The sequence below is a fragment of the Macrobrachium nipponense genome, chromosome 9 (genome assembly GCF_015104395.2).
Source record: "Macrobrachium nipponense isolate FS-2020 chromosome 9, ASM1510439v2, whole genome shotgun sequence".
In the NCBI taxonomy this organism is placed as follows: domain Eukaryota; kingdom Metazoa; phylum Arthropoda; class Malacostraca; order Decapoda; family Palaemonidae; genus Macrobrachium; species Macrobrachium nipponense.
The window spans coordinates 51923883-51941502 of NC_061110.1; the positions used below are offsets into that span (position 1 = coordinate 51923883).

General features: G+C 44.1%; 1 protein-coding gene across 2 annotated transcripts in view; it reads left to right on the forward strand.

Moving 5' to 3' along the window:
- LOC135218377 (RNA cytidine acetyltransferase-like) overlaps positions 1–17620 on the forward strand; it is a 558384-nt gene that overhangs the window by 346510 nt on the left and 194254 nt on the right. The window lies entirely within an intron of this gene.

The window sequence follows — 17620 nt, forward strand, 5'->3', positions numbered from 1 at the left end:
CGGTTAGTTGTTTTTTTTTTTCCGGCCCTGAGACAGTATTTGCCGTTTTTTAGGTATAAATACGTCCTCGGGGAGTCGGAAGCATGGCAGCATGGTTCTGCCTCGTGATGGGTTCGTTCTTTGGTCTCTCCCATACCTAGAAACATCCCTTATTTATCATTCGCTCTTTATGATATCCGCTTTACTTAGGTACGGTCTACTCATTGTTGTCATGCATGCATGTATTTTACCTTACGTAGGCTTCTTCTATCCAGACCCTAGTCCAGGTTCTTAGTATCGGCCTCTGACTAGCTTTGAGTGGTAGAACTTGCCTTCGGGTTAGTCGTACACTCCTGGATTTTTTCTCCTGCTATATTGTTTTCTTTCTTTCATTTATTTATTTATATAACTGTATATTTTATTATTGTTAGGTTAGTTAGGCGTCTGGCTTAGCCTAGGTCCTGGCTCTTTGAGCCTATACTACCGCTCATCATCGGTTGCTTCCCTATAGCATCTCTCTGATCAGTTGGTTCGGCCCAGTGGGCTTATTTGCCTCCGCTTTTCAGTTCAGTATGCTTCCCGATAGCATCTCCCTGATCAGTGGTTGTCCTAGGCTTAGTTGTCGTATTTGGTCTTACCGCCTCGTGGTCACTTCGTGATCACGGGCCAGCCAGACGCCTGTCCAGTCATTTCTTCCCCCCCCCTCCCGCTCTTCCATAGAGTCGGGCGGGGGCGGTCGGTCTGCCCATGCTCGCTCCTCATACCCGAGCCTGCCTCCCTCTCTCCCCTCAGGCGGAGGGGCTAGGGAGTCGGGACAGACCAGACTGGTCTCGACCTCTCCGGCTTCTCGGTCCGGCCGGTTGGTACGGAGTGGGGGGTACTGGCCTTGCCCACCTCCGCGCTACCTTGTCGCTCCGGGCTAGCTTGAGCCTGTATGTCTTCTCGCTCTTTCCCATCTTACTAGGGCTCCTTCTGATCGGAGTCCTGGTATCCAGCGGAAAGTTGTTAGTCACCCAGTAGGGTGGACCGGAGCATACAGTGGGTCTCTACTAACATTACCGTTTTGCTGAGTTACTACACTCCGCTACGCACTGGACTTAGTCCGGTTTGCTTGTGTGTTAGGTTTAAGTTACTTTAAGTTTATCTTAAGAACCTTAAACCATTCTTACCTTATCTTACATATCTTACCGGATCTCTCCGGGATTATAGCCTATTCAGGCGATGCAGGGAGGGGTTATGCACAAATTTTTTCCGAGCTCCCGGCATGCATCGGAGCTCTTCTGTCCTTTAGACTGTAAGTGATGTTTTTTAAGATACTCCATGTGTCTCCCCACTTACAGGCCACCAACTGTGAGCATCCGGATGTTCCGCCACACTTCAGGACCCTTGTGGACACGAAGTTTTGCCGGTCCCATGCTCCATGCGCGACTCCGCTCGGGACATCCAGGTCTGGTACCATGAGACGTGTACCATATGTTACGATCTGGTGAGCCAGCTTTTGGAAGGGGTAAGTTTTACATCTCCAGTAGCTGCTGCCGCTTCTTTTTAGCGCTTAAGTTTTCATCATTTTAACTTAAGGCAATTAATTTAAGTTATCTTTAAGTTTTAGTTTTAAGTGATTCTAATCTAAACTACGCCCTCTCTTCCAGGCCGGCGGTAAGAGATACCGCACTGGCTACCCTGCGGGCCTGGGTCGGCGGGTTTTGTTTGGGAAAAACGCCGCCAAGGGACAGCCCTACATCCTAGAGAAGCGGTTGGCATTACTAATCTTCCCCGGAGGCAAGGCGACGGATACGTCGACCCGATAGAAGCGGATCCGACTATCGCCCTTCATCCAACAACAGCTGGCCACCTCATTAACTGATCAGGACCAGGATATCTCTACGGATGTCGCGACCCTAGATATTAATGTTGAACCTATGGTAGGTATAGACGACCTGTTGGTCGAGGTAGGTACGGTGGACACCCAAGGGTCACCCTTGGGCGTAACTGTTTCTTCTACTCCTGCAACCTCTCCATCCTTCCAAGGCTTTACGGGTGACGAAATATATTCTCCTCCTGGTGCTCGGTTAGACCTAAGGTCAAGTCTAAGGTGATGACTTTGACTAAGACGTCGTCGTCGTCTAAGAAGACGACTTCGGCTTCATCCTCCTCCCGTAAGTCTCCGGCTGGGAATCCCGGAGCATCCAGGTCTAAAGCTTCTAGCTCCGGCTCTAAGTCCTCGAGGAGTAAATCCTCCAGAGAGAGATCTCGCACTCCGGCAGAATCACCAGTTCCGCTACCTTGGTTCCGATTCAGAGCCTTTCCCTCCACCTCCGCAGCAGCTCCGGACTTTGGACTCCAATGCTGGCCCTGTGCAACAGGTGGGGGGACCTGGTTGGTCCCTTAAAGAGTAGCATGGAGCAAATGATCTCTCGTCTGTCGGACAGGATTACCTCCCAGGACTCCATTATAGCCGGGCTGAGAGAAGCTCCTCTAGCCTCTCCTCCACTGTCCAACACGATGTGGATCCCAACTTCTCCGTATGAACTCACTACCTCAGTTCTCTATGAACATCCGTGGAGAGTAGCGTCATACGCCCCCTTCCAAGACGGTCTCATCTCTATATCGGAATTTGGGACTCGAAGAATAGAGGACTTCGAGTTCTTCCCGGAAGACCTCCAGCTCCGTTCATAGGCTACGCAAGCTTACGCCGTCGGCTATGGTGCGGGACGATAAGGTACCTAAGGAGACAGTCCTCTACTCACGAGACCAGGCTCAGAGAGAATGGCTCAGGTGTTTAGAGGACATGGATTGTTCTAACACCAAGATACAACCATTTAAGAGTCCCTTTACCATTTTTACAATGATGAGAGTACCCCCGCTCCCGTTCCTAACCAAGATCGCGAGGTCGACCATCCCAGCGGCCCAGAAGGGGAACCTATACCGCAGTTGAAGGAAGCGGATCCCACTTCTCCGTTGCTCCCCTCAGTTGAGAATTGTGGGAAGACTTGCCGAATACATTCTCAGCTTGGCAAACTCAAACCGACTGTGCTATGGAGCAGTTTGGTGAAAAGCTACCCAGGCTCCCAGATAGCCTTATTCAGGCTGAGTTTGATGCAAAATCGCGTCTAGCCAGATCCATCATTCTATGGCTATGTCTGAGGTAGCTACCAGGCTTATGGATCAGAACCGATTTTTAAGCTCATGACCAAAGCCCTGACTCAAACGGTACAGTCAGATATGTTTGAGTTTGCCACTGCTCGAACGAATTGTAGGAAGCATGTCCTACAAGAGGCAACCATTCGGCATGAACCGAATAGGTTACTCTCGTCTAGCATCTGGGGAGCAGATCTCTTCCCAGAAGCTAGTTAAGGAGGTCCAGTCAGAGGCTCCAGGTTAAACCAGAGCCTTAAGGATCGTTGGGGCCTTTCGGCTAAGAGGAGGCAAGACCTGACTCCTAAAGGTAAGGGACAAAGAAACCCAGGCGTTTTCCAACCTTACCAGAAGAAAGCACTACGCTTTCCTCAACAAGTTCCAACAGTACCGGTAGTGCAGACAGCCCAACCCTCCACTTCTAAAGGTCAATCACAGCCAATTTATTGATATCCCCTCAGCCTCAGCCCTTCCACCTATTATGCCATCTCTCCAGCTTACAATCAAGCCTTCGAGAGTCAAGCTTCTCAGAAGTATGACCGCTCGGGTAAGGGAGGTAGAGGTAAGCGTTCCTTTCGTGGAGAGGATCGGGAGGCCCCTTTAACAGGGGAAAGCACTTCAGAGGAGGCCGAGGCGGTTACCAGAACCAATGAAGAACTTCAGGTAGGGGGAGGCTGTTTCACTTTCGCCACGGTGGAACTTCAGCCAATGGGCTCAGAGCATAGTGTCAAAAGGTCTGGGTTGGAGCTGGTTGACGAACCCACCTCCATCCAGACCTTTCCGTCAACTTCCTTCCAAGGAATTGACAGAGTACGCAGACGATCTCCTTCAAAAAGGAGCTATAGCGAGAGTCAAGAGATTAAAATTTCAAGGTCGCTTGTTCAGCGTGCCAAAGAAAGGCTCACAAAAAAGAAGGGTTAATCTTAGACTTGTCCCGCTTAAACTTAGCCATCCGCTGCGACAAGTTCAAGATGCTCACGATCTCACAGGTGCGGACCTACTTCCCCGTGGGGCCGTCACCACCTCTATCGATCTTACAGACGCTTACTATCATATCCCTATTGCAAGACACTTCCGTCCGTATCTGGGTTTCAAGAAGAGGAGGGACCAGACATTCTCCTTCAAGGTAGTTCCATTCGGACTCAAACGTGGCACCCAGAGTGTTCACGAAGCTAGCGGAAGTGGTAGTGCAACAACTCAGATCGCAAGGGATCATGGTAGTAGCGTATCTCGACGATTGGTTGATCGGGCCCCATCAGTCGAGGAATGCAACAGAGCTACTCTGAAAGTGATTCAGTTCCTGGAATATCTATGGCTTCAAAATAAACAGGACCAAATCAAGACTCACTCCAGAGTCAAACTTTCAGTGGCTGGGCATTCAATGGAATCTATCATCCCACACTCTGTCGATTCCATCAACCAAAAGGAAAGAAATAGCAAAGTCAGTCAAGCAATTTCTAAGTCACAAACTAGCGTCAAGGAGAGCCCAGGAAAGAATCCTGGGTTCTCTCAGTTTGCATCAGTGGACAAACGTCTTAATGAAAGCCAAACTGAAAGACCTAACCAGAATCTGGCGCTCGCGAGCAAACGTCAGTCAGGGACAAAACTATCCTCAGTGCCTCTGATTCTAAAGAATCGACTTCGGCCATGGGCGAGAGTCAAGAATTTATCAATGTCAGTTCCCTTCAGTTCCCTCCACCCAGGGGTCACCATCCACACAGACGCGTCCTTAAGCGGCTGGGGAGGGTATTCCCAGGTCAAAAAGGTTCAAGGGACTTGGTCACCTCAGTTCCGTCAGTTCCATATAAACGTACTGGAGGCAATGGCAGTGTTCTTGACTCTAAAAAGGTTACGCCCACCCAAGTACTCCCACATAAAGCTAGTCCTGGACAGCGCAGTGGTAGTACATTGTATAAACAGAGGAGGCTCCAAGTCACGTCATCTAAATCACGTCATGATAGCCATCTTCTCCCTGGCAGACAAGTCAGTTGGCATCTTTTCCTCCACTCACATAGCTGGAGTAAGAAACGTCATAGCAGACTCCCTATCCCGATCAGTACCCCTAGAGTCGGAATGGTCACTGGACAACAGTTCGTTCCAATGGATCCTTCAAAGAGTCCCAGGGCTACAGGTGGACCTCTTCGCATCACAAGCGAACCACAAACTACCGTGTTATGTAGCCCCCAACCTGGACCCTCTGGCCTATGCCACGGACGCCCTGGCTCTAGACTGGAACAACTGGGAGAAGATTTACGTCTTCCCTCCAGTGAATCTCCTCATGAAAGTATTGAACAAACTCAGGACTTTCAAGGGTCAAGTGGCTCTAATAGCCCCAGACTGGCCGAAGAGCAACTGGTATCCTCTAATTTTGGAGCTGGGCCTTCGTCCTCTTCAGATCCCCAGTCCCAAGCTCTCCCAGTCAGTACAAATGAAGACTGTGTTCGCTTCCTCAGGGATTCTTCAAAACCTAACTTTAGGATTTCATGAAGTTTGCGGCAAAAAGAGATGCGAATATTGACCCTCAGAATATTCTATTCTTGGAATCCGATAAAAGGGATTCGACTTTGAGGCAGTATGATGCTGCTGTCAAAAAGTTAGCAACCTTCCTGAGAGATTCGGATATTAGAATCATGACAGTTAATTCAGCTATATCCTTTTCAGATCCTTATTTGAAAAAGGTTTAGCAGCTAGCACGATTACGACAAACAAGTCAGCTTTGAAAAAGATATTTCAATTTGGATTTAACATAGACTTGACGGATTCCTACTTCTCGTCTATTCCTAAGGCATGTGCTAGGCTTAGGCCTTCTGTAGGCCTACGTCAGTTTCATGGTTCTTAAACGATGTTCTAAACTGGCTTCCGAAACCGATAATGACACATGCTCGTTTATAATGCTCTTAAGAAAAACCCTATTCTTATTCTTAAGCTTAGCTTCAGGAGCAAGAATTTCAGAACTGTCGGCTCTATCCAGAGACCCGGATCATATTCAGTTTTTCCTTCCCACAGGAGAAGTCCTACTTTCTCCGGAACGTAGCTTTTTAGCAAAGAATGAAGATCCTTTGATGAGGTGGGAACCTTGGAAGGTACTACCCTTCCACAAGATGTATCTCTTTGCCCAGTTACAACCTTACGAGCCTTTCTGTCTAGGACCTCCTCATCTTCGTCGGGTTCCCCTCTTTAGGAGGGAAAAAGGTGGAACTTTATCCATTAAAGGTATCAGGCAAATCCTGTACTTTTTATTAAGCAAGCCAATCCTGACTCTTTCCCGAAAGCACATGATGTCAGGGCAGTAGCCACCTCAATTAATTATTTCCAACATATGAACTTCGATGAGTTGAAAAAGTATACTGGATGGAAATCGCCGACAGTGTTCAAACGTCACTACCTTAAGTCCTTGGAAGCTCTGAAATTCCCAGCAGTAGCAGCGGGTAACATAGTTTCCCCTGACTCTAGCTAGTTTGTAGTAGAAGATTCAGTCCTCCTTTCTACCTGCCTCACCCAAAAGTTCGTCTATTCCTACCTGGTTCATTTGCATTCACCTTGTGTCTTAGCTGCTTTTGTGATAGTGTAGGGGGTGCCCCTTATTGTCTGGTTAGGGGACACTCACAAATGATTATACACATTGATCTCATGGATGTGTCCCCTTATTTTTATGCTAGGGGATACATCATATTATAATGATTACGGGTTTTGTATATTAACTCATATATATTCCTTTATATATTATTATGGTTGATCGTTTTATTAATTGCTATTATACTTTTGATACATGCTGTTACACAGATAACATTGGATACATGTAAATAATTTTACCTGTACATATGTAATTACCTTATCTTTACAAACAATGATTAGATTTAAGGGTAATTTAAGCTATTTCTATTTTTATACCCCTGTGTTATATGTATCTTTTAGCAATTATAGTCTATTCTTATATATTTTTATCTTTTATTTGAGACCTATTCTGATTTATTTATTTTTTTTTATTCTCAGTTTATTACTTTTGTTTACAATCTTGTGCTATTTCTCTGGTACGATTTCGCGCAGCGACACGAGCTGAGCCCAAGAAAAGGGATTTTGACGTAAGGAAAAAATCTATTTATGGCGATTGGCTCGTGTCGCCAGCGAAATCCCACCCTACCATCCCTTCGCCCAAGATTGTCTGCTAACTTCAGGATGGCCACCAGAGGCGCAGCAGTCGGCAGCATGGGATGGAGTAGTAGTAGTACGAGCTGCTCACTCTGTGGGTCGGCTCTCCCCTCTTGGAGGGATTTTGTAGTGGGAGATTTCTATTGGCATTTGGCTCGTGGTAGTGGTCTCACTCGCCTAGTGTTCATACGCACACCCTCCTGGAGGGTGAGCGATCAGTTATACTGACCTTTTTCTTTATTTATTTATTTAGTCTCTTGGTATGTGTAGTACATTTACCCTAGAAATAATAGATAAAGGATATTTCGCGCAGCGACACGAGCTGAGCCCAGAAATAGATTTTTCCTTACGTCAAAATCCCTTATTTTTTTTTTTTTTAATCAGTTCGTAGTTAGAAATAATGGTGATGCCTTTGGAAGGTTTTTATAGCTTCCTTCTGCTTGATGATCGTGGATATTGTAAAAGGATTTCGACCATACTCGTTTGCCAAATCGACGATACAAATACCACGTTCATGCTTTGCTATAATTTCATGTTTTGCTTCCATCGAAATCATTTTCTTGGGTTTTTTCCTATCACCTGCTTTGTCTTTAGCTTTGGGACCCATGGTAAATAATAAAATAGACAAAATAACACAAAAAATAGGCACAAATACAACGAACTAAACAACGACGTGTTAACGATACAGCACCAACAAACAAACAGACTGAACGCCATTTATCGGTCGCCTATACAACTATCACTCATCGCAAAATCGTATCTCAAATATTTCGTTGTATATCAAAGCATATATTTTCGCAAATTTTCTGTTGTATCTCAAAACATTCGTATAATATTAGGGCAATCGTATGTCAAGGTTCCAGTGTAATTTGATCAGAGAGAGAGAGAGAGAGAGAGAGAGAGAGAGAGAGAGAGAGAGAGAGGCGTCTTGGCAACAATGGTCTGGGGATGACGCAACGTTTATTTTCTGACAGATAGGACAGAGAAGTGTCGTTTCATTAAAATGGCCTCCTTGACTCATGCCAGGAAATGTTTTGTTGATACTAATATATAAGCCTATTTAAAGATACGTTTAGTTTAATTAGTCTATATGATACGTAAATAGTAATCAACTGTTCTTGTAGCCCTCAAGATTTGGCAAAATCACTCCAGGTTGTACATAAAACTACAGGAAACAACATGTAGTGTAACCAAAGGATTACAAGTAAGGTTTTTAGAACTTTTTATTAATTTAAGACATATTTCCAAACGTCGTTCCGGCTTACGATGATTTTCGGGTTATGACGCGTCTCAAGAACGGAACCCCCGTCGTAACCCGGGGACTGCCTGTAATGTGTCACGAGGTTCAAGAGTGGCCTGTGACTTGCTTCCACCTCTACGTGTTGGATGCCAGATGCCACAGATTCCTCGCATTTACAATTTTTTCTTTATTGTTTTTAACTGGTTTCCAGCTGGCACCAGAAGATTTTTCCTAATGTTAAGACTGAAAGTTGTTCCACATATGAGCAATTATATTTTCAATTAAATAAAATAATTGGAATCTTTTTGACACATTGTGTTTAAGGGGTTAAGACCTGAACATATTTATGAATGAAGTCAGAGTTTTGGAAGTAAAATTATTAATAAAGAAACTTAGGAAAATGTAAACTGCTGAGGTGATTGCAGCTGACACTGAAATGACATGTCATATACTAACTAGACTGTTTTACAGAATATTGAGTGGGGAAAGCCTGGTGACTGGGAATTGGAAGTCACAACTAAGGTATTGTGCCATAGAAAGTTAATTTGACAACTATATAGGCACTGCAATTAAGTCGGCTGTAGCCATAACATTCAAAATTTAATCTCAATAGGCTGGAGAAAGAAGCTGATAAAAACCTTACATTGGAACAATCTGGTTTTGGCAAGGCAGGGAGTTGCACAGATCAAATATTTGTGTGAAGACATTGTGTAGCAGTTTATAGCATGTAAAAATCCACAACTGATTGCTTTTGCTGATTAAAAGAAGGTATTTCACTGCACTAACATGCCAATTTTACAGAAGATCTTGCATCACTATGTAATACCTTCCCATTAAAGATAGTATACAGAAGAAGTCATTGAAATCATCCATGAACAGAGGAGATGTAGAGTTAATGTTGATGGGGTCTTGTCAAATGAATTTACAGTAAATACAGTAGTGCCTCAGGATACGAAATGAATCCATTCCCAAGCGGCCTTCATAACCTGATTTTTTCGTATCTAGAACTACGTTTTACATGTAAATTGCCTAATTCGTTCCAAGCCCTACAAAAACACCACAGTAAATTTTATTATAAAGCTAAATTGACCAGTAAACAATGAAATACAATAATTTGGACCATTCAGTACCTAACGTAACTGTGCCTGACCTGTAAATAAAGTGTATTAGTGTACAGGGTACGAGAAATATTGTACGTACATATTTTAGTCGTTTCGCTTTTGCGAAAGACTGTTTGTTTTTCCTTATGACTGTCATTCGTAAGTATTTCTGGTTCCTTCTTTCTCCTATGTGATATCTTAGTAGAGTGGTTCTTCTTAAATTAAAGGAGATGATTCAAACGGATAAGTTGAAAATAGTACAACAACTTTATTCTGTAACTCCATAACAAGAGAGACAGTTCGGTCGTGAGACCGTTTCGTTTGATCGATAGGAATGAACTGCACTCTTAGAGCATCACGTCAATAGCGAAACATTAGCTATCTCAGCGATTCACATAAAAACATACGTAGTCCGCCGGCTCGGAAGTTACAAGTTTCTGGCGTAGGTTAACAGGTCAACCGCTTCCCATGGAAGGTGTTTGTAAAAGGTTGACAATATACAACATGATGACATATCAAAACAAACCTAAACCAGGCTACTGCAGACATCGCATAGCGTAATCTAGATCTGCCTTGGTCACGTAGGACCCTCCTAATGCCAATGACCTCAGGTCATGGGTTTTTATTTACAGATTATGTAATTCTAAAATGTATTTATTACATTAGGCTTGGAGAGCTACCATTCAAGCCTTGAATAACAAAAGTTACTTTAAACATGGTTTCTTAGGAGCGTGCTCGTAACATATGTTTAGGTATAAACATAACAAGTGATTAAATGCATAAAAAGGTTCTGTTACATACCCTTTTGGACATATTCATAAACAAAGATAAATGCATGGAAAATCTAGATCCATGTTTGGTAATAATAATGATTAGGTACCCAAAAATAATCAAAAGGTTAACATGTATACATGATTATTATGATAATAGGTAACCTGATTAAGAATAGCGGTTACTGGTAAATTATGGTAATAGGTAACCTGATTAAGAATAGCGGTTACTGATAGATTACAAACATGATCATGGATAATTGTTAAAGAGTACTTGTCACTCTTTGTAATAGGTAAATATAATGGTACAATTGTATAATAGTATAATTGTGCACAGATTAATATATAGGGCTGGTATATTTTATTAGGTGCCGCCGAAAAAATACCTTTAGTAGTATATTAATGTATATATATTGGGCTATAATATTTTATTAGGTGCCCGGGAGATACTTTAACTGTTCAAATGCAAAGGCGTGAGTCTTTCTTGTCCTACATTTTGCCAGCATACAGACCGCTTTTCACACACAACACAATTCCAGACAATTTTCCTAGGCACCAAATGAAATGGCCAGTTTCAAGCGGCCCGGAACGCAAACGCCTTGAGTGTAACGGGTACGTCATCTGGACGGGACAATACGTTTCCTTGGAGATCCTTCTGTGTACGCCTCAGCCTACGCCAAGCAAAGATGTTGACGGCGATAACCAATATGGCCGTCACGCTGAACACGGCCAGCAGAACGTAGTAACGAAGATTTTCTCCACCTGCATAAGTCGGTGACGCGTGGTTCATCTCAGCCAGTTGCGTCAAACGATGAGCCACCCGCGCGTTGTATGGGAGAGGTAGTGATGGGATAATTGTAGACGCCCAGGTATAGTTCGCAAAATACGCCTTCTCACGTATTATCACGTATAATAGAACTCTACTTTATGGGCGTCTAATAAAGGAATATAACCTAGTTTCTCCCGTCCGTTCTCCAAAGTTAACGTCAGATCTTTAATAGGCATGAGGTGTGGAGATAACACACCCTTTGTCGCTAACGTAATAGCTTCTACATAGTCTTTTTGATTTCTCAATAAAATGTGATATTTTGACACGGATATGATCTATTTTCGAACTATAGTAAGCTAACGTAGCCAGCAAATGTTGAACTTCCATAATCTGATCGATATTATTTGAATGTTCGTTTACCAAACTCATTATTTGATTGATTGGATAAACTGGCTGCGAAGTTCAGACAAAGCTAATTCGGTTTTGTGTTGCAAAAACTCAATTCTTTTATTTTGATTATTTATCTTAAGGCGATTTGAAATTCCTAAGCCTAGACTCGCAACAGATCCCAAGATTAGTCCAGCCAGAATAAGCGGGTTGCAGCGTTCGAGATTATTGTGCCGCACAGACCACATCAGCAAGTCACGAGCAAGTTCCTCTGCCTCAGCGGTTTTATTTTGTATGTCATAAGACAACATTTCCGCGACGCTTAGGGTTTGAGCTAGCAAAATCTCTGAGTTAGCATGAAAATTACGTTGGTGCATTTCCTTAAGCGAAATGGCAAACCTCATCAGGTCATTCTTTAAGTTAAGGACGTCATCTTCAGGCAAAAATATGGCCTGCATATCCACTTCTATGACTAATATTATTACTCGACACCATAAAAATGTCTTCTGTTCTCTCGATAATCGAGCCATGATTAAATTCTATTTCTTTCGTCTTAGTGCTCTTTCCATACAACAAAGATGTCTGAACACACAATATCACTCCCAACAATAACAGATTCATTTTTGAAAACCTGCAATGAGTAAAATATATGTAATAACTCGTGTAAAAGAATATGTTTACATACAAATATGATATATATATATATATATAAGGGATTTTGACGAAGGAAAAATCTATTTCTGGGTGATTGGCTCGTGTCGCCCTATGAAAGTATCCTTAATATCATTCTTTCTAGGTAAAATTAGCCTAAAATTACCAGAGAAAAACAAAATTAAGAAATGTCAGTAAAACTGACTCGCTCACTCTTAAAAAAGAAGTGTCGGTATGATATAGGGCGAGTGCGGAACACTACCACAGACAAACACCAATTAGAACTTCCCTATCAGAATCCCCCCAAGAGAGAGCCGATACCAACGGGCGATGCAGCCTCTACTACTACTACTAGAGGACGCCACGGACAGCAGCGCCCCTAGCGGTCATCCTTAATTAAAATAGTAATAAAAACATCTTGTCCTGCAAGGGGGGAAAACAAACCATAAAAAGGGGGGGTTTCATAGGGCGACACGAGCCAATCACCCAGAAATAGATTTTTTCCTTCGTCAAAATCCCTTTTCTGGGCTCAGCTCGTGTCGGCCTATGAAAGAGTACCAGAAGAAACAGACAAGATGGAAAGGAAACAATGAAAAACAGTTTAAAATGATGGATATAATATAATAAAATCAAATCACAGCATACAATTAAGCACTTAAACTAACTTATTATAACAGTAAAATAATAGAATGTTAGTAAACTTAAAGTACTTAATGGTAAATAAATAAAATTACAGAGATGCATGTAAAATAAGGCAAATTTGGGATTTACTTAATTAGAATACATAATTACATAAAATACATACAAAATGTGTCCTACCCTAGCATAAAAATAAGGGTAGGTACACTGAAATCCATCATTAATACAATTAATTCCAAATATATACAAACACATTGTGACTGAAGTTCATCACAAACACAAAATGGTGAATATACAGACATATTGTGTCCTACCCTAGCATAAAAATAAGGGTAGGTACACTGAAGTACATATCAGTACAAAAGTGGTTGTCCCTAGCAAAAAAATAAGGGACAATCCACTATATGATACAACGGCTAAGGCTATGATGTTGAGTAGCCTGACGATAGGTTGAGGCATGTTGGTTGAAGTAGGTAGAAAGGAGACCTGGATCAATACTACAACTACTAAAACAGTATCAGGGGAAACTATGTTTCCCGCTGCTACTGCTGAAAACTTTAAAGATTCCAAGGACTTTAAATAATGCCGTTTAAAGGACTGTCGGGGATTTCCATCCAGTATACTTCCTAAGATCCTCAAAGTTCATATGATGGAAATAATTAATTGAGGTGGCTACTCCCCTGATATCATGTGCTTTTGGGAATGACTCAGGGTTGGCTTGTTTAATGAAGTAAAGGATTTGCTGTCTAATACCTTTAACTGATAAAGTACCACCTTTTTCTCTCATAAAGAGAGCACCTGAGGATCTAGAAGAAGTACGAGAAAGAAAGGCTCTAAGAGTTGATACTGGGCAGAGAGAAGGATCCTGTGGGAGTGGGATAACCTTCCAAGGAGCCCACCTTGCAAGAGGATCTTCATTCTTAGCTAAAAAGCTACGATCCGGAGCAAGTAGAACTTCTCCTGATGGGAGGAATTCCACATGACCCGCATCCCTGGATAGAGCCGACGTTCTGAAATTCTAGCTCCTGAGGCTAGGCTTAATAAGAATAATGTCTTCCTCAGGAGCATAATGAACGTACAATGAGTTGTCAGTATCTGAAGCTAGTTGAGGACATCATTTAAGAACCATGAAACTGTAGTAGGCCTCTGGGAAGGTCTAAGTCTAGCACAGGCTTTAGGGATAGATGTGAAATAAGATTCAGTCAAATCTATCTGAAAACCTACTTGAAAGATTTTCTTCAAAGCCGATTTGTGAGTGGTAATCGTGCTAGCTGCTAAACCTTTTTCAAACAAGGATCTGAAAAAGGATATAGCCAAATTAACTGTCATGGTTGTGGTGTTCGATTCTCTCAAGAAAGATGCTAATTTTTTAACAGCTGAGTCATATTGTCTAATGGTTGACTCTCTCTTATCTGATTCTAGGAAGAGAATGTTCTGTGGATCAATGTCAGCATCTTATTAGCCGCAAACTTCATGAAGTCCATAAAGTTAGGGTCTGGAGAGTTCTTGAGGAAGCGAACACAGTCCTCATTTGTACTGATTGTGACAGTTTGGGATTGGGGATCCGTTGAGGTCGGAGACCCAATTCCAAAAGAAGAGGATACCAGTTGCTCTTGGGCCAATCCGGTGCAATCAGAGCTACTATCCCTTTGAAAGACCTTAGTTTGTCTAGGACTTTCAAGAGAAGATTCACTGGAGGAAAAATATAAATCCTCCTCCACTGATTCCAATCTAACGACAGGGCGTCCGTGGCATAAGCCAGAGGGTCCAGGTTGGGGGCCACATAGCAAGGGAGCTTGTGGTTCGCTTGTGAGGCGAGAGATCCACTTGGAGACCTGGGACTCTCCGGCTTACCCACTGGAATGACCCGACGTCCAGAGACCACTCTGATTCCAGAGGAACTGACCGGGACAGGGCGTCTGCTATCACATTTCTTACTCCTGCCAGGTGAGTGGCAGACAGCATGCCATTTGTGTTTGTTTGCTAATGCAAAGATGGCTATCATGACATGGTTACATGCTTGGATTTGGACCCTCCCTCTGTTGATGCAGTGAACTACCACTGCACTGTCCAAAACTAGCCTTAGATGAGACTTCTTCGGGGGAAGCAGTCTCTTCAGAGTAAGAAATACTGGCCATTGCTTCCAACACGTTATGTGGAGCTGGCGAAATTGAACTGACCAAGTCCCCTGAACCTGTTTGAACTGAGAGTATCCCCCCCACCCGGACAGGGAAGCATCCGTTGTGAATGGTAACACTGGGTAGGGGATATTGAAGGGGTACCTTCTTGGCTAAGTTCTTTACTTTTGACCAAGGCCGTAGTTGGTTGCGGAGGATCTGTGGAATTACTGACAACTTGTCTCGATATTTGGAGTTTGCTCTTGACCGCCAAATCGATTTATATCTTTCAGCCTTGCTTCAGAAGGATATCTGTTACCGAAGCAAACTGAAGAGACCTAGGATTCTCTCCTGGTTTCTTCTTGATGTCTGTTTGCATTTGATGGAATTGCCTGACAGATTTTGCTATTTCCTTCCGTTTGGCTACTGGAATTGATAGATTGTGGGAAGACAAATCCCATTGGATTCCTAGCCACTGAAAAATGAGATTCCGGAGTAAGTCTGGATTTCGTTTTGTTTATCTGGAACCCCAGATGTTCCAGAAAGTGAACTACCTTTTTGGTAGCTTCGAACATTCCTCGACTGTTGGTGCCCAGATCAACCAATCGTCGAGGGTATGCCGCTACCATGATTCCCTGAGCTCTCAATTGTTGTACAACCACTTCTGCTATCTTTGTGAATACCCTGGGGGCTACATTCAGACCGCCGAAGGGCATCACTCTGAATGAGAATGTCTGATTTCCCAGCCTGAATCCTAGGAATGGGCGGAAGTGCCTGGCTATAGGGATATGATAGTATGCGTCTGTAAGATCGATGGAGCATGTGACGGCTCCACGCGGAAGTAGGGTCCTTACTTGCGAGAGGGTAAGCATCTTGAACTTGTCGCAGCGAATGAAAGAGTTTAGCTTTGACAAGTCTAAGATTACCCTTCTTTTTGTTGAGCCTTTCTTTGGCACGCTGAATAAGCGCCCTTGAAATTTTAGATGTTTGACTCTCGCAATAGCTCCTTTCTGAAGGAGTTCTTCCGCGTAATCTATCAATCCTTTGACGGTACCTGATGAAATGATTTGATTGGAGGGGGATCTTTGATCCAACTCCAGCCTAATCCTTTGGACACTATGCTCTGTGCCCAATTGCTGAACCCCCACCTGTGGCGGAAGAGGAACAGCCTCCCTCCTACCTGGGGAGCCTCATTGCTGATGGGCGGTTGGCCACCACGCCCTCCTCTGAACTGCCTACTCCTCGTGCCCCTTCCTGCGCCACGCTGACGAAAGTAACCTCTCGCCCTACCCCTCGGTTGAGAGTAGCCTTGAGCCTCATAAGCAGGGTTAAAGGCCGGCGAGATAGCGTAGGAAGTAGATGGTTGAGATTGCTGGGGCACCAGGAGGAAAGGTTGGGTCTGTTTAGATGTGGAAGGTTGTCCCTGTTGGGTAACTGGACTGCCTGCACAAACTGCTGCTGATGTTGAAGTTTTTTATAAGGCTGGAACCTCTTACCAGCCTTCTTTGGTTCTTGCCAGCAGTGGGAACGGATTCCTGTTTCCTCTTAGAGGAAATACCCCACCTAGCTCTAAGGCTCTGGTTGAGTCTAGCAGCTTCGTGGTGGACTTCGTTCACTGCGGACTCTGGGAAGAGATCCGCTCCCCACATGCTCGCAGCCAAGAGTCTATTAGGCTCATGCCTGATAGTGCACACTCTTGAAGGACATGCTTCCGGCAGTTCCTCCTGGCTTGGAAGAAGTCAAAAGCGTCTGACAGAACCGTCTGAAACTGAGATTTCGCCAGAATCTTGAACAGCGGTTCCGTAGCGTAGGAAAGAGCAGCCACCTTTCCGTAACGATGAGAGAGTTGAGGGACCTGCCAAACCTAGTTCGCGCATCGAACTCCTGCCTGGATTAGGGAATCCGGCAGCCTAGGTAATTTCTCACCGAACTGGTCCATGGCGCAGTCCGGCTTGAGTTTACCCAGCGTGAATGTAGCTGGCAGGTTTTCCCACACTCTCCGAAGGCGGGGAAGAGTGGAGAAGTAGACTCCGACTCCCTCAACTGTGGAATGGGCTCATCCTTGAGGACTGCCTGAAGAGCCTTCTCCACCAATTTCGTGGCGAACGGAAGAGAGACCTCCTCTTCCGTCGCGAAAATAGTGAAGGGACTCTTGTAGGCCTGGAGTTTAGTGTTAGTACACTCCCAGTCCTCAAGGCAGTGAACCCATTCTCGCTGGGCGTGATCTCTACTGTAGAGAACTGACTCCTTCGAGATCTTGTCCTCTCTCGTGAGAGCCGTTGGCGTCAGCCTAGCATACCCCATGAAAGGCTGCGTCAGACCCGGGAGGGTAGACTCGGAACGTCCTCAATCCTTCGAGTACCAAACTCGGGATCGAAATCATCCCGTCCTTAAAAGGAGACGTAGGCCGCTACTCTCCATGGATTCTCCATAGAGAAAGCTGGCAAGGAGTCGTAAGGCGGAAGTTGGAGAATCCCCGTGCTAGATGCAGGGGGAGACTGGGGGAGGAGCCTGAGTTAGCCCAGCCACTCGGTCCTCATTCTCCTCATTCTATTAGAGAGGTCCTGGATAGACTGTCCAGTTTGAGACAGACTGTTCGATAATTGCTCGAACATCTGCTCAAAAACGTGTTCCAATGCTGAAATTTGGGAACCTACCAGCACCCCTACCTGTTCCATCATCCC